The sequence below is a fragment of the Palaemon carinicauda genome, chromosome 32 (genome assembly GCF_036898095.1).
Source record: "Palaemon carinicauda isolate YSFRI2023 chromosome 32, ASM3689809v2, whole genome shotgun sequence".
Lineage (NCBI taxonomy): Eukaryota > Metazoa > Arthropoda > Malacostraca > Decapoda > Palaemonidae > Palaemon > Palaemon carinicauda.
Genome location: NC_090756.1, coordinates 15,382,602 through 15,400,266, shown reverse-complemented (window position 1 = coordinate 15,400,266; position 17,665 = coordinate 15,382,602). Strand labels below are relative to the sequence as shown.

Here is a 17,665-nt window from a genome sequence, read left to right as displayed (position 1 = left end):
TACATATCAACTGCAAGGAGCTACTGGCAGTTCATCTGGCCTTGAAAAGCTTCAAGTCCCTCCTTCTAGGCAAGGTGGTGGAGGTGAACTCCGACAACACCACGGCCTTGGCGTACATCTCCAAGCAAGGAGGGACCCATTCTCTGAAGTTGTACGAGATCGCAAGGGACCTCCTCACCTGGTCAAGAGATCTAAACCTGTCTCTAGTAACGAGGTTCATTCAAGACAACATGAATGTCATGGCGGACCGCCTCAGTCGGAAGGGTCAAATCATCCCAACAGAATGGACCCTTCACAAGAATGTATGCAAGAGACTTTGGGCCACATGGGGCCAACCTACCATAGATCTCTTTGCAACCTCAATGACCAAGAGGCTCCCAAATTATTGCTCGCCAATCCCGGACCCAGCAGCAGTTCATATAGATGCCTTTCTTCTGGATTGATCCCATCTAGACCTTTATGCATTGCCCCCGTTCAAGATTGTCAACAAGGTACTGCAGAAGTTCGTCTCTCACGAAGGGACAAGGTTGACGTTGGTTGCTCCCTTCTGGCCCGCGAGAGAATGGTTCACCGAGGTACTGCAATGGCTAGTGGACGTTCCCAGAACTCTTCCGCTAAGAGTGGACCTTCTACGTCAGCCACACGTAAAGAAGGTACACCCAAGCCTCCACGCTCTTCGTCTGACTGCCTTCAGACTATCGAAAGACTCTCGAGAGCTAGAGGCTTTTCGAAGGAGGCAGCCAGGGCGATTGCTAGAGCAAGGAGGACATCCACTCTTAGAGTCTACCAGTCGAAGTGGGAAGTCTTCCGAAGCTGGTGCAAGTCGGTATCAGTATCCTCAACCAGTACCTCTGTAACTCAAATAGCTGACTTCCTTTTATATCTGAGGAAGGAAAGATCTCTTTCAGCTCCCACGATCAAGGGTTACAGAAGCATGTTGGCAGCAGTCTTCCGTCACAGAGGCTTAGATCTTTCCAACAACAAAGATCTACAGGACCTCCTTAAGTCTTTTGAGACCTCGAAGGAGCGTCGTTTGGCCACACCAGGTTGGAATTTAGACGTGGTACTAAGATTCCTTATGTCAGAAAGGTTCGAGCCGCTACAATCAGCCTCCTTTAAAGATCTCACTTTAAAGACTCTTTTCCTCGTCTGCTTAGCTACAGCTAAAAGAGTCAGTGAGATACACGCCTTCAGCAGGAACATCGGATTTTCATCTGAAACGGCTACATGTTCTTTGCAGCTTGGTTTTCTAGCCAAAAACGAACTACCTTCTCGTCCTTGGCCGAAATCGTTCGATATTCCAAGCCTTTCTAATTTGGTTGGAAATGAACTAGAAAGAGTCTTGTGCCCTGTTAGAGCTCTTAAGTTCTATTTAAAACGAACTAAACCTTTACGAGGACAGTCAGAAGCTTTATGGTGTGCTATTAAGAAACCTTCTTTACCTATGTCGAAGAATGCAGTTTCCTATTATATTAGACTGTTGATACGAGAAGCTCATTCCCATCTGAATGAGGAAGACCATGCTTTGCTGAAGGTAAGGACACATGAAGTTAGAGCTGTCGCAACTTCAGTGGCCTTCAAACAAAACAGATCTCTGCAGAGTATAATGGACGCAACCTATTGGAGAAGCAAGTCAGTGTTCGCGTCTTTTTATCTTAAAGATGTCCAGTCTCTTTACGAGAACTGCTACACCCTGGGACCATTCGTAGCAGCGAATGCAGTAGTGGGTGAGGGCTCAACCACTACATTCCCCTAATTCCATAACCTTTTTTAATCTTTCTCTTGAAATGTTTTTTATTGTTGTTTTTGGGTTGTCCGGAAGGCTAAGAAGCCTTTCGCATCCTGGTTGATTTGGCGGGTGGTCAAATTCTTTTCTTGAGAAGCGCCTAGATTAGAGGTTTTGATGAGGTCCTTTAGTATGGGTTGCAACCCTTGATACTTCAGCTCCTAGGAGTCGCACAGCATCCTATGAGGATCGCGAGGCTCAGTAAGGAAGACGTACTTAAAAAGGCAGAGTAATTGTTCAAGTCGACTTCCTTACCAGGTACTTAATTATTTTATGTTTGTTATTTTGAATAACTGCTAAAATGAAATACAAAATACTTAGCTCTTTGTAATGTAAACATGTAATGCTGGTCTCTACCCACCCCCCTGGGTGTGAATCAGCTTATATGATCACCGGCTAAGTTTAATATTGAAAAATGTTATTTTTATTAATAAAATAAATTTTTGAATATACTCCCTTCCTCCCCAATAGAGACCCAGTGGAACGAGGAGAAAATTGGTTCTGTGTTTACATGGAGTACTTGAGTACCTGCTCGACAGATGGCGCTGTTGATGTACACCCCCACCTGTATAGCGATCGCTGGCGTATTTTGTCCTTAGGTTTTTCTGTCGGGCAGCAGAGCTGACAGCTTATATGATCACCGGGTAAGTATATTCAAAAATTTATTTTATTAATAAAAATAACATATTTCAACAGAAGAGGAGGTGCGAGTAGCTCCACAACTTATGCCGAAAACAGCTACATTATACGTTCAGCTAATAGAAGGAAGTGGACTCATTAATTGCCCCCCATAGCTACTGAAACACCACAGTCTTCGACCTCCTAGACTTCGGTAAGGAACAATTCACAATTATTACATAGGCCAATGTTTTAATTATAGGTTTGTATGTGAAACAGTTTTGGCATCTGGTGGGTTATTTCAGGTACTGTAGTTTAACCCATTAGTAAGTAAAGAGAAAGACCTGGAATCCTAGAGTAGGTAATATGAGAGTGGTTATGGGGCCCACTTAAAAGCTGGGCCTGCCCTCGGACATAGCCTTGGACCATGGACCCGTTTTAGATGTAGATACACCTTCAAACCTTGTGAATTTATCCCAGACCAGACTCCAAAAACCAAATCCTTCTGGCCGAGCAAAAACCAGTTGAATTATATGTTGTTCCGTAACCGAAATACAAACCACGCTATTTACAATGGGTTTACCTTTTAGCGCAGCTGAAATGGCGAGCCATTAGAATTTAACGAGGGTGTATTACCCCCGCACTAGTTAGCGGGGGTGTAGGGGAGTGGTAGCTAGCTACCCCTCCCCCCCCCCCCTCACACACAGATGAATGCTCACTTTCACTTTTGGCTCGGACTGTGACAGACGTCTCAGTCTTGGTCCTCTCTTGGCAGCCATTGTTTGTTTTGTCTTTACTTAATCGCTTACATTTCATTTACTCAATATATATGTAAACATGTTTTCATGTTTGTATATATATTTGAGTATAGAAATGAGTAAGTTTCCTTTTCAGAGTTGTGTGTGTAGTGTACGATATCTACGTGGAGTCCTCGGCAGTTAGGCCACCACGGCGTAATTTTATGGGTGGCGATCGAGTTTGACTTATGTCTTTCTCTCTCTCTCTCTCTCTTGAGGTCGTTCACCCTTTTACTACGTGTTACTACGCCCTTGTAGCTTCCTTTCCGTGTGGGGGGGTTGCTACGCCGTACGTTTGTCTCAATTAGTTTATGAATCTAATTGTAGTTGTTTTCAGCTTGTAGAACGATTCCTTTCGGGGTTTTCGTTCTTTCTTTAGTGTTCATTCATTTTTAAATTACGTTTGTTCCGTAACCGAAATACAAACCACGCTATTTACAAAGGGTATTACTTTTAGCGTAGCTGAAATGGCGAGCCATTAGAATTTAACGAGGGTGTATTACCCCCGCGCTAGTTAGCGGGGGGGGTAGGGGAGTGGTAGCTAGCTACCCCTCCTCCCCCTCACACACAGGTGAATACTCACTTTCACTTTTGGCTCGGACTGTGACAGACGTCTCTGTCTTGGTCCTCGCTTGGCAGCCATTGTTTGTTTTGTCTTTACTTAATCGCTTACTTTTCATTTACTCAATATATATGTAAACATGTTTTCATGTTTGTATATATATTTGAGTATAGAAATGAGTAAGTTTCCTTTTCAGATTTGTGTGTGTAGTGTACGATATCTACGTGGAGGCCTCGGCAGTTAGGCCACCACGGCGTAATTTTATGGGTGGCGATCGAGTTTGACTTATGTCTTTCTCTCTCTCTCTCTCTCTCTTGAGGTCGTTCACCCTTTTACTACGTGTTACTACGGCCTTGTAGCCTAGCTTCCTTTCCGTGTGGGGGGTTGCTACGCCGTACGTTTGTCTCAATTAGTTATGAATCTAATTGTAGTTGTTTTTGTTTTTCAGCTTGTAGAACGATTCCTTTCGGGGTTTTCGTTCTTTCTTTATTGTTCATTCATTTTTAAATTTTATAATTACATAGTTACATAATTATAATTGTTATAATTCTGTTTTGGTTACAGCTCTCCTTCCGCGAGTGTAAGTGGTTGTGAGGGCACGTGCCTGTTGTGTAATTCTTGTTCCTTTCCCTCGGGATTCCTCTTCGGAGCCTTCCCGGGGGAATGAATGTGTACTAATATTATTTGTTTTATTTTTTTACAGTTATCGATCTAGTTCGTTTCTGTAATATAGCAACGGTGTGAGCTGTCTGGTTGAGTCCTGGGGATTCGGCTGTTGCTGCCTCCCCCCTTGTATTTTCTGGTAGTACTCCCGTGACGACGGACAGCTCTCCAGTTCATTTTAGAACTCTCAGGAGGCTTGCATCCTTGGGCGGGTAACTTTCCTTCCGAGGGAAGTTTTTCCTGTCCAGGCTTGAGTTTTTTCCCTTTTGGGGGGTTCTTCTCTTGCCTTTTTTTTCGTGCGACTATGCTCTTGGTGCTGAGCGGTCGCACCTGCAGTTTCGCTCAAGGGGCTGGGCAACTGCAGGAGCTCCTCATCGGAGGATTGCTCCTTTTAGGTCACTGGCTGACCAGTCTCTTCCACGAAGTGTTTCTCTTTCGTTCGCGAGAGAGTACACTCATAGAGACTCCTCTTCGGAGGTTTCTCCTGTTGCTGTTGCTGTTGGCCTCCCTCGCCGTATGGCCCACCGTCCGCCTCGTCGTAAGGGCCTCTCATCTCCCTATAAGGGTGCTTGAGGTGCCTTTTTGGATCTCCGTTTGCAGCCTACAACTCCTTTTTCTCGATCTTCCGCCTTGGTGCAGATGGACAGCAGTCTGATCTCGTCTTCCGACGGGCAACGGTCTTCCCGACGGACAACGGTCTTCCCGACGGACAGCGGTCTTCCGACGGACATCAGTCTCCCGGCGGACAACGATCCCTTCGGGGCAAAGGGTTGCCCCCACGGGGGTTCTTCCCTTGCGTGTCAGGGTTTCCCTGCGCGCCCTTCTGCTGTGTTCTCTCCTGCTCCTGCTCAGTGTGAGCACACAGGCGCTCTTCTGCTCATCAGCGCTCTCCTGTTCGTCAGCGCTTTCAAGATGATCATCCCTGGGGTTCCTGTTGGTTCCTGTTACGCGCCCTGTGCGCCCACGTTCGCCCTTGCGATCTAAAACTTCGGTTCAGGTCGGGGTCAAGGACTCTTCTTCTTTGTGCAGGCTTCCACGCGTAGCCTTCTGCTCGTCAGCGATCATCAGCTCGTCAGCGATCATCAGCTCGCCAGCGATCATCAGCTCGCCAGCGATCATCAGCTCGCCAGCGATCATCAGCTCGCCAGCGATCATCAGCTCGCCAGCGATCATCAGCTCGTCAGCGATCATCAGCTCGCCAGCGATCTCCGGATCACCCACGTGTGTTACAGCCGGCACGCCAACGTTCTCCAACACTTCTGAAGGAACATGGTTCGCCAGCTACTAGCTCACCTGCGCATGCTGATCGCCATCGCGCGACCCTCAACTGTGGATGCTGATCGCCATCGCGCGACCCTCAACTGCGGATGCTGATCGCCATCGCGCGACCCTCAACTGCGGATGCTGATCGCCATCGCGCGACCCTCAACTGCGGATGCTGATCGCCATCGCGCGACCCTCAACTGCGGATGCTGATCGCCATCGCGCGACCCTCAACTGCGGATGCTGATCGCCATCGCGCGACCCTCAACTGCGGATGCTGATCGCCATCGCGCGACCCTCAACTGCGGATGCTGATCGCCATCGCGCGACCCTCAACTGCGGATGCTGATCGCCATCGCGCGACCCTCAACTGCGGATGCTGATCGCCATCGCGCGACCCTCAACTGCGGATGCTGATCGCCATCGCGCGACCCTCAACTGCGGATGCTGATCGCCATCGCGCGACCCTCAACTGCGGATGCTGATCGCCATCGCGCGACCCTCAACTGCGGATGCTGATCGCCATCGCGCGACCCTCAACTGCGGATGCTGATCGCCATCGCGCGACCCTCAACTGCGGATGCTGATCGCCATCGCGCGACCCTCAACTGCGTATGCTGTTCGCCATCGCGTGATCGCCCACCTGCAGATGCTGTTCGCCATCGCGCGACCACCCACCTGCGCATGCTGATCGCCATCGCGCGACCCTGGCATGCTGATCGACCTTCGCATACTGCTCGCCAACGCACGATCGCTCACCTGCGCATACTGCTCGACCATCGCGTCGGCATAACACAACGCGCCATCGCCAACCTGCGCGTTAGCGCTCACCAGCTCACCACCGATCGCTTGTTGATCCATATCGCCAGCGGTCCTCCTTGCCCACGCGGCAGCGCGTTTCCTCGCCATCGCGCTAACGCTTGCGTTCGCCGCCTCGGACTCGCTCTCATCCACCTGCCCACCCTCACGACCGCTCGCCCGTGCAACCGCGCGACCGCTCGCCCGTGCAACCGCTCGCCCGTGCAACCGCTCGCCCGTGCAACCGCGCGACCGCTCGCCCGTGCAACCGCGCGACCGCTCGCCCGTGCAACCGCGCGACCGCTCGCCCGTGCAACCGCGCGACCGCTCGCCGTGCAACCGCACGACCACTTGCCTGCGCGCCCACACGCCCACGTGCCTGCACGTCTACGCTCATGCTCTCCAATGTTCGCCCACGTGCGAACCAACGGTTTTTCCATCGCGCGGACGGATGGTGTTCCGTCGCGCGAACCTACAGTGTTTCTTCGCACAAATGTCGGCTTATTTCTTGCAGTATCCATTGCTCGTCTATGGGTTATCGCTCGCCGACCACCAGGAATTCCCATCGCGCGAGCTCCAGGGCAATTGCGACCACGATTCCCAATGGGGTTTTCGCAGCATGACCAGCCTGGCGAGTTCTTCTGGAGCGTATTTCCAGAACACTGCCTCACCCCGTAAACACAGAGCATGGCACTTGCAAGAATAGGAGAAACTTAAGGGAGATCTGAGCAACACTCCTCTATTCCTGAACCTGGGTTAGCCCTTCCCCGTCATTCCCTGGAAGGATTTTTGGCGGGGGGGCTTTCCGTTCGAGATTTCTCCATCGGACAAGTGGTGACTGCTTACCTCTTCCTCTGGGAGCTTACCAGGTTCTTTCCCTCCTCGGTTACGGCCCGAGGTTTGGTTCAAGGAAGCTACAGGAAGATCAAGGGTACTTTCCTCCTCTCGAGCTCAGGCACCTTGGCCTTTCGTCGTTAAGTATCTAACTTGCGGACAAGCTCGATGTTGTACCATCTGGACGCGCTGACTGAGGGCTTCCTTCGGGTGTCTCATCTGTGGAGGCCGACGACCTCAGACACCCTTCCATCCTTGAGAAGAGTTTGTTTGTGCCCAAGGACAGAGACTTAGACAGCTGCTGTTCGGAGTAAATCGACTTCCGGTTTCACTCCTCCAAGGCGCTTTCTTCCAGACTCTGCAGGGCTCCAGCGCCCTTTTCTTTCAACCACGTCAGCCTAAGTTATCAGCTACGACAACTGGGACAAGGTGTCCAATTGCAGTTTCCTCCTGTCAGGAACAGATGGCATGGGAGACTCCCCCGGGGGGGGGCATAGTCCTAAAAGGAGTTCACGAACTCTAGGATTGCAGGTTTTTTGCTGGGAGGATGCTTAAGGTTACTCATCCGAATGACAGCTTCCCGATGCCCATTCCCGCACAATCTCTGTGAGTAGCCAAGGATATCGCGCCTGCCGTCTCTGTCAGCGAATTCAGTGTCTCTGAACCTCTATGCCATAGCGTCAGCAGAGTTGCCCGGTTGGGCAGAATGATCCATACCTTAGGCGAAGGTCTTCCTTAGGATCATCGACGGCTTCACCCCCGGCCCCCTCAGTCGATCCTTTCTTGTAAGCAAGGATCTGAGAGGGGATGTCCATAGTCGACCTCTCAGCCCTGATCAAGTTTGTCGAACAAACTTCGGCCAGCGTAGACCAGCAGAATCGATCAGACTGGTAACGAGGCGACAGGACTCCTTAAACCCTGGATCGGAAGGACGGGTACTTTCAGTTTCCATTCCATCCATCTTCCAGGGTGCTCGTCGAATTCAGCCTAGACTGCAAGTATTCCTGCTTATGATGCAGTGTGGCTATCCCGCCGCGGCATAGCAGGTTTGTTTCCCCAGAGAACTCTCCCTGCCTTCCTCTTGGCCGCTCAGGTGCAGGCTTCCGCCTCCTCTGCTGTTTGGAGGGCTGGTCAACTCGGGTTTCGACCTTCTTCAGCGCCGGGACAAGCTTCCGGATGCTTACCATGAGTGTGGGCTCATGGTATTTTGCTTGGAGCCTTCTCTTCCTCTGCCTCAACATCTGGAGTATCTGGCCATGATATTGAGTCAACCGCCTTACCACATTGGAAACCCCGCTTCTCGTCCGTCCAGCGAGGTTAAGCAACGTCGGTACTTGGATGGGTGACCACCTGGGGACGCCAGATTCTGTTACCACATCCTCCGAGCCTTCCTTTCGGTTGACTGTGGCAAGACTGAGGAGAGTCGCAGTGCCTGTTCTCAGTCAAGCAGAGCTTTCAGCCCTACCTTGGAACGTTTCCTAGTTCTCCTTTCCTCATTGACCCGTCTATAGTCCGAACGGTCGCCTCAGGATAAGTTCCATGTGGGGCGATCCAAGTTCCGGTGGCTTCAGGCAATGTTTAACCGGACTCCCTGGCCCTATGGGACCAGCGGAACTATTAGACCTGCAATGGGTGTTGACCTATGGAGCCTCTTGATGGTAGTGGATATTCTCGTCCTTTCCCCACATTCTTGATTCGGTTCTCGGACTCGTCAAAGGAAAGGGGGGGGGGCATGTTCCGGTCCAGGCCTATGGTCAAGACCTGAAGGATACCTCTCCATCATTCAGGCAGGCTTAGGGGCCTTAGTCTGGCCCCTCTTCAGATCCTACAGCTCCTGCCGAGTCGCCCCGTTGCGCGTCGACTTCATTCTAACCAGCAGGGGACGCATTTTCACACCTTCACATCTTGCAGTAGAGATACCGGGATGATTGAGATTCTCTCAATACCACCATCGGCTCTCTCATTCCAGGCAGGGGAATGTTTCTCTCAGACTATCCGAGCAGAGCCTCATAGAGAGAGTGTACCTGGGGGTCTTTGACCTTGGATAACCAGCAAGTGCTGGTCTGGGAGACCTGATCGCGACAGCTTGGAACCTCAATCTTCCGCTATTCTTCCCCCCAGTCTCAGACCCCGAGACTCTGGCAAGATGCATTCCGGTGATGGTGGGACAACTTCGACGCCTGCGTCTTCCCTCCTTTTTGTCTGTGGACAATGGGTCTCAACAAGACCAGGTTGTCTGTCAACCTTTCAATGGGAGAGCTCCACTGGGACTATGCGCAGAACGGTTTCTGGACTCTCTGCTTCCCCTGACGGAACTCCCGGGAGAGCTTCTCCCACGGCGCAGACTACTCAAGCAACCACACTGCGACATCTCTCCCGAACCGGGGCGTCGCTTCGGCTTCACGCCTGGAGACACTACACTTCCTCCTCTAGAAGAGACAACCCGCTACAGTCGCGGTACGGAGGGCGAGTCATCTGCGATAGTCATCCACAGGGGTCTCCATGGCAAAGTGAAGAGTCTAAGGTGGTTGGTGCCGTGGGAGATATACCTCTTCCCTTGAGGCCTCTTCTCCAGCAATAACGGTTTTATTGCCTTTCGGCGGGAGGAAACTCCTTTCCGCTCTCGGCAATGAAGCTTGTCGCTCAGCCTTTCCCTGACCTTCAGGCTTAAAGGAATAACTTTTTCCTGCCCGCTGGATCTATCCTCGCTCATGCGAAGCTACGATCGTCCCTGCCCTAGTCGGAGGAAGACCTCCAACTTGGAGCATGGCTCGGACTTTTAGTCCTTTAAGAGATCTTCTCAAGACCCTTTTACGACAGGCCTCGGATTGTATTCCGCCTTGGGTCTTCTGCTCACTCTGGCCACGGCCAGTGTGTAAGCAATCTTCTTGGTCTCTTACTACTCCCCCCTTTCTAAGGAAGAGGGGAAGGCAACATTCAGGCTCGCTCCTGAGTTGTTGGCTAGACTCAGAATCTGAGGGTCCCGGCCCTTCGGTCCGATTCATTCTAGATTTCGAGTCTCCATTCTGTGTCTGATGTCCCAAGACCTTCTCTTTCTTGCCAGTAAGGAATCGAGAGGTTAGCGCTGGGAACAGCTGCAGTTTGTCCTCAGTTGCAGCCGATTTGGGAGCACAAGGAGGACACGGGGGAGAGTCACCAGTATACCTCTTCAGCCCGGACTCAAGGACATTAATCTCGACCTGTCTCCAGACCCTCCCCCGTCACGTCGGCCTACAGCACGATGTTGGATACATCGCAACGTCCCTCGCCTTCGAGTAATACTACTCTGTGACGCAGGTGCTACAAGCTGGAGTCTGGAAGCGTCAAATGACCTTCGCAGCCCGCTTCCTGCAGGGCGTGACCCACAGGAGTCTCGATACGTTTTCTATCGCTCTGTGGTGGCTACACAACAGCTGATCTAACCTCAGGCTCCTTTTCGGACAGGTAGCAGAAGGTTGAGGGCATTGTTATCAGGTTTTAGTCTGCATGAACGAAAGAAGTATGTAAGGCCCTTATTTCTTTCTTCATCATCCCCTCTACGGGGAGGCAGCATCCTGGTCTCTGCATAGCTGACCTCGAACCTCTGCAGGTAAACCATGCTTCCTTGTGTTCCGAGTATTGAGTCAATACTGTCGCGTCCCCCATACCCAGACGAGGTGGTATTGGGAACGTCCTAACCCAGAGTTCCTTCTGGAACTCCAGGTCATCTGCCTAGGACGGGTCACACTTCTTCCTTCACACACAATCTTACGTAGGCCACACGGTTCCTTGCGGAGCAAGGAGCTTGTGAGGTGCAGGGACTCCTTTTCTCGAGTGCGACTCACTCGGATTCTGAGTCCCCGGGTAAAGCCAAAGCCAGTATGGCTGGGGACTTTCCACCCTACCTAATGGGTAAGTCACCCATTGTAAATAGCGTGGTTTGTATTTCGGTTACGGAACAAATGACAAATTTGAAGATAATTTGTATTTTTCCTAACCATACAAACCTTAGCTATTTACACATATTTTCCCGCCAGCCCTGTCCCCCAAGACAAGTCATACCTCTAACTGAAAGTGAGCATTCATCTGTGTGTGAGGGGGGGGAGGGGTAGCTAGCTACCACTCCCCTACCCCCCCGCTAACTAGCGCGGGGGTAATACACCCTCGTTAAATTCTAATGGCTCGCCATTTCAGCTGCGCTAAAAGGTAAACCCATTGTAAATAGCTAAGGTTTGTATGGTTAGGAAAAATACAAATTATCTTCGAATTTGTCATATTAATTAGATAATTAGAATAATGGCAAAATTCTACCCCATGCAGCAGGCTTGTGCATCACATCCGCTTGCCAGAACAGAGGAACGGTGAAATAATGTTAACCCTTTTACCCTCAACGCACTCTGGAATTTTCCAACCCCTCGCCCCCAGGCGTTTTTTTTTTTTTCAAGCACATTTTGCAATATATTTTTTTTTTTTAAATTGCTCTAACAGCCTTAATTTTTGTCACAGAGAGGTCAGGTTGGTCTCATCATTTTGGAAAATGCCTGAAGTTTCTCATAAAGTTATCAAAAATATGCAAAAAAAAATGTAAACAGTTTTTTGCAAGGACGTACCGGTACGTCCATGTGGGTAAAGGGAGGAGTTTTGTGAAACGTACCAGTACTGTACGTCCATTGGGGCTAAAAGGGTTAAAGTGCAAGCAAAGCGAGCTACGGCCGAGAAAAGACCAGTTTAACTAAGTGATTACTTAGATAACATTTCAAGTTTGAGATGACATAAGCATTTTTATCATCTCCAGTTGTGTATATACTCCAACTGAGCTCCAGATTTATACCTTTTACACCAGATGGCAACACCAGGCAGGTCTGAGGTTTTTGCACCTCATATCTAATTCATTAAATGAGTTATATATGAGGTTTGAGAAATTTTTTCATTATATGAATTATATGGGAGGTCTGAGGTGCAAGGGCAGCTCTGACATTTGTGTGGTCTCAAGGTTATGCTAGCTGAAGTTCCTATTTCTTCCTTTATCTAAATATTCCCCATTCAGGAGACCATAGTTTCTTTATGGAACTCAAATTATGACCTATTTATTTTCAAATTAGTTTTGGTGTGATTCATTTATATCTACTGCTAGTGTAGGGTTTGCTACACTAGTATATTTTGTCCCATCTAACCAAAAACCTAGTCTCCTACTGGGATCATTAATAATTATTATGGCTTTGTAAAGCAGGAGAGAGCTGTGTTGCTATGTGCAGATAACTTGGTGATTACTGCTGAAAATGAGTAAAACTTACAGAGAAGAGTTGGAGGGTAACAGGAGACTGGAGAAGGGTGGCTTAAGGATAAATGTGGGTAAGATTGAGGTTCTGGTGAGCAGCAAGGAAGGTAGAGACAGGATAGCCATACATGAAAGTAGAGGCTCGGTTATAAAACCGTTAGAACAATTTAGACAAGTCAGGAAGGAGGATGTGAGGCCGAAATTGAGACTAGGATAAAAGCAGCCGTGGAGAAGTGGGGGTAGGTAGCGAGAAAAGAGATGAGAATGGTAAGATGAATTGTGGGAAAATCATTGCTTGAAAGATTGGAAAATGATGAAATAAGAAGAATAGGGGAAGAAGTAAAGATTACAAAGGTGATAAGAGTATCACGACTGATATGGTGTGGGCATGTGGTTGGGAGGGAGTGAGGAGGGCTTAGGATGAACCTTTTAGATAGGGGGAAAATCAATATGGAGGCAGAGATTTAGGTAGCGAGATAAGGTGAAGGATGATATGGAGAGAAGAAGTTTAACGGAAAAGGATTCTTTTGATAGAATCTATTGGAGAGGACGCAACAGGCAACCGACCCCTTAATGTTGGGATAACAGTGGGAAGAAAAGAAAAAAAGAGAGAGCAGATATTAGTTTTGAAGTGTCATTTGCTTATGCAAGTTTTATTTCTGTACTTTTACTACTGACTAACAGTTTAAGGTATCATGGAAAGCAATTTTCATCCCATCGGAATACTGTACCTGTACTGTGCATTACATAATTACAGTACAGAATTTTAAAATCATTGCTTAGCATTCATCTTATAGAGGATAAACATAAACCATTTGGGTTTATCAAAATTATCTCCTTAGATCCCAACACCATGACCAGGGAGTCTTCAGAACTTAAAGCATTATAAGCAAAGTTTATTGAGTGTGGATATCAAGGTAATGGTGCTAGGCCACTTGACCTCGTTAGAAAGACTTGTTCCTCGCAGTCGTCTCCACCTATGATTGTTGCAGTGGCATTTAGAGAGACACTGGTTTTAGACCACAGTCTCTCCTCATGTCCTGGTCGCAGACCTCAGATGCTTCTCTTGCACTGGTACCGATTGAGCAGGACACCAAACTCGACCTGCTTTGGTGGCTGGGCAAGGCAATTCTGAGATTACTAAACAATTCTTCTTCGTTCCAGGGGTTAACTACTGCACTGTAATTGTTCAGTGGCTACTTTCCTCTTGATCAGGGTAGAAGAGAGACTTTAGCTATGGTAAACAATTCTTCTAAGAGAAGCATATTCCAAAATCAAACCATTGTTCTCTAGTCTTGGGTAATGCCATAGCCTGTGTACCATGGTCTTCCACTGTTTTGGGTTAGAGTTCTCTTGCTTGAGGATACACTTGGGCACAGTGTTCTATCTTATTTCTCTTCCTCTTTTTTTTCTAACTTTTTATTGTTTATATATGAAAGATTTATTTGTTCCGTAACCGAAATACAAACCTTAGCTATTTACATTGGGTTTACCTTTTAGCGTAGCTGAAATGGCGAGCCATTAGAATTTAACGAGGGTGTATTACCCCCGCGCTAGTTAGCGGGGGGGGGGGGGTAGGGGAGTGGTAGCTAGCTACCCCTCCCCCCCCTCACACATCGGTGAATGCTCACTTTTCACTTTTGGCTCGAACATGAACAGACGTCTCTGTCTTTGTCCTCGCTTGGCAGCCATTGTTTGTTTTGTCTTTACTTAATCACTTACTTTTCTTTTACTCAATATATATGTAAACATTTTCTCATGTTTATGTATATATTTGAGTATAGAAATCAGTAAGTTTCCTGTTCAGAGTTTGTGCTTGTGTGTGTAGTGTACGATATCTCCGTGGAGCCCTCGGCAGTAAGGCCACCATAGTGTAATTTCATGGGTCGCGATCGAGTTTGACTTCGGTCTTTCTCTCTCTCTCTCTTGAGGTCGTTCACCCTTTTACTACGTTACTTACTACGCCTTAGTAGCCTCCTTCCCGTGTGGGGGGGGGGGGTGGTTGCTACGCCGTACGTTTTGTCTCAATTAGTTTTATGAATCTAATTGTATTTGTTGATTCTTCAGTTTTGTAGAACGATTCCTTTCGGGGGTTTTCGTTCTTTCTTTAGTGTTCATTCATTTTTTTTTTTAATTACATAATTACATAATTACATAGTTACATAATTATAATTGTTATAATTCTGTGTTGGTTACAGCTCTCCTTCCGTGTGTGTAAGTGGTTGTGAGGGCACGTGCCTGTTGTGTAATTCTTGTGTTCCTTTCCCTCGGGATTCCTCTTCGGAGCCTTCCCGGGGGAATGAATGTTAACTAATGATTCTGTTTTATTTTTTTACAGTTACCGATCTAGTTCGTTTCTGTAATGTGACTACGGAGTGAGCTGTCTTGTCGAGGCCTGGGGTTTCGGCTGTTGCTGCCTCCCCTATAGATCTTCGTCAAGGGCGTGTTCTCCTTCTTCTGGAAGTACTCCCGTGACGACTGACAGCTCTCCAGTTCATTTTAGAACTCTCAGGAGGCTTGCCTCCTTGGGTGGGTAACTTTCCATCCGAGGGAAGTTTTTCCTGTCCAGGCTTGAGTTTTGCCCCCTTTGGGGGGTTCTTCTCTTGCCCTTTTTTTCGTGCGACTATGCTCTTGGTGCTGAGCGGTCGCACTTGCAGTTACGCTCAAGGGGCTGGGCGACTGCAGGAGCCCCTCTTTGGAGGATTGCTCTTTTTAGGTCACTGGTTGACCCGTCTCTTCTACGAAGTGTTTCTCTTTCGTTCGCGAGAGAGTACACTCATAGAGACTCCTCTTCGGAGGACTCTTCTGCTGTTGTTGCTGTTGGCCTCCTTCGCCGTAAGGCTCACCGTCCGCTACGTCGTAAGGGCCTCCCTTCTCCCTATAAGGGTGCTAAGAGGCGCATTTTTGAATCTCCGTATGCAGCCTACAACTCCTTCTTCTTGATCTTCGCCCCTGGTGCAGATGGACAGCAGTCTGACCTCGTCTTCCGACGGGCAACGGTCTTCCCGACGGACAACGGTCTTCCGACGGACGACGGTCTTCCGACGAACATCGGTCTCCTGACGGATAGACAACGGTCTTCCGACGGACTTCAGTCTCCCGATGGACAACGATCCCTTCGAGGCAAAGGGTTGCCTCCCACGGGGGTTCTTCCCTTGCGTGTCAGGGTTCCCCTGCACGCCCTTCTGCTGTGTTCTCTCCTGCTCAGTGTTAGCGCACAGGCGCTCTCCTGCTCTCCTGCTCAGTGTTAGCGCACAGGCGCTCTCCTGCTCATCAGCGCTTTCCTGATCGCTAGCGCTCTCCTGTTCGCCAGCGCGCTCCTGTTCGTCAGCGCTCTCATGATGATCATCTCTGCTGTTCCTGTTGGCTCCTGTTATGCGCCCACGTTCGCCCTCGCGATCTAGAACTTCGGTTCAGGTCTTGGACAAGGACTCTTCTTCTACGCACAGGTTTCCACGCGTTGCCTTCTGCTCGCCAGCGATCTCCAGCTCGCCAGCGATCTCCAGCTCGCCAGCGACCATAGACGCGTCAACGTTCGCCTGCTCGTCAGCGATCTCCTACGCGTCAACGATCGCCATCGATCTGCCACGCGTGTCAGTTTCCCTGGACACCATCAGTAGCGTTCTAGCGCTCGCCTGCTGTGGATCACGATCTCCGGTAGCTGAGTCTTGCCGTAGATCTTCCTCCTGCTCGCCAGCGCTCACCTTTACTTTTGTCCTTCTGTGCGCCAGCTTTCTTTTCGCCAGCGCACATCTGCGCGCCCTTTTCTGCCACGCATCAATGGGCGCCAACGGTTTTTCCGACCGTCTAGGATCGCCTGATTAACAGCTTGCCTCAGCGCTCACCTTCCTGATGCACCTGCGCGCCTTCTGTTAGCGCGATGCGTGCTAACCATCGCTAGTCTCTCTCGCGTTGGCAATCGCCTACGCGCCCCGCGCGATTCTTCACCTGCGCGCTAGCGTTTTGTTAACGAACCACCGCTCGCCAACGCGTCGTCGCTTGCCGACGCGCCATAGCTTGCCGACGCGCCATCGCTTGCCAACGCGCCTTCACTCGCCTACGGGCTATCGCTCGCCAGAACGCGCCATCGCTCGGCAACGCGCCATCGCCCGCCTACGCGTAATTGGTCTCCCGACCGCCTGCGCTCACCCGTGCGCCCGCGTGCCTGCGCGTCCATACGCCCACGTGCCCGCGCGCCTACGCTCATGCGCGACCGCGCACATGCTCTCCAATGTTCACCCCGCGCGCGAACCATCGGTTTTCCATCGCGTGGACGGACGGTGTTCCGTCGCGCGGACCGACGGTGTTCCGTCGCGCGGACCGACGGTGTTCCGTCGCGCGGACCGACGGTGTTCCGTCGCGCGGACCGACGGTGTTCCGTCGCGCGGACCGACGGTGTTCCGTCGCGCGGACCGACGGTGTTCCGTCGCGCGGACCGACGGTTTTCCGTCGCGCGGACCGACGGTGTTCCGTCGCGCGGACCGACGGTGTTCCGTCGCGCGGACCGACGGTGTTCCGTCGCGCGGACCGACGGTGTTCCGTCGCGCGGACCGACGGTGTTCCGTCGCGCGGACCGACGGTGTTCCGTCGCGCGGTCCGACGGTGTTCCGTCGCGTGGACCGACGGTGTTTCGTCGCGCGAACCGACGGTGTTCCGCCGCGCGAACCTACGGTGTTTCATCGCGCGAACCTACGGTGTTTCATTGCGCGAACGTCGGCTTGATTCCTGCAGTATCCATTGCTCGCCTACGGGTCATCGCTCGCCGATCACCAGCTCTCGCCCTTCCTACCACGCTCCCCCTCCTTCTGCGCTCCTTCACGTACTTTTGTTTGCGTTCCTGCGTGCCTGTGCATGGGTGCTTCCACGTTCGGCCACGCGTAAACCATTGATTTACCTTCGCGCGAGCGCCAGGGCGATTGCGACCGCGATTCCCGTTGGGGTTTCGCAGCATGGCCAGCCTGGCGAGTCTTCTGGAGCGTATTTCCAGAATATGGCCTCGCCCCGTAAACGCAGAGCATGGCACATGCAAGAGCAGGAAGAATCTTCAGGGTAGTCTGAGCAACATTCTTCTTTCCAGAACTTGGGTT

General features: G+C 50.4%; 1 long non-coding RNA gene across 1 annotated transcript in view; it reads left to right on the top strand.

Moving 5' to 3' along the window:
• The first annotated feature begins 2,510 nt into the window (after positions 1–2,510).
• LOC137625710 (uncharacterized) overlaps positions 2,511–17,665 on the top strand; it is a 77,566-nt gene continuing 62,411 nt past the window's right edge. Inside the window, exon 1 of the long non-coding RNA XR_011040879.1 lies at positions 2,511–2,618. This is a non-coding gene — a long non-coding RNA (uncharacterized lncRNA). The remainder of the gene's footprint in view (positions 2,619–17,665) is intronic.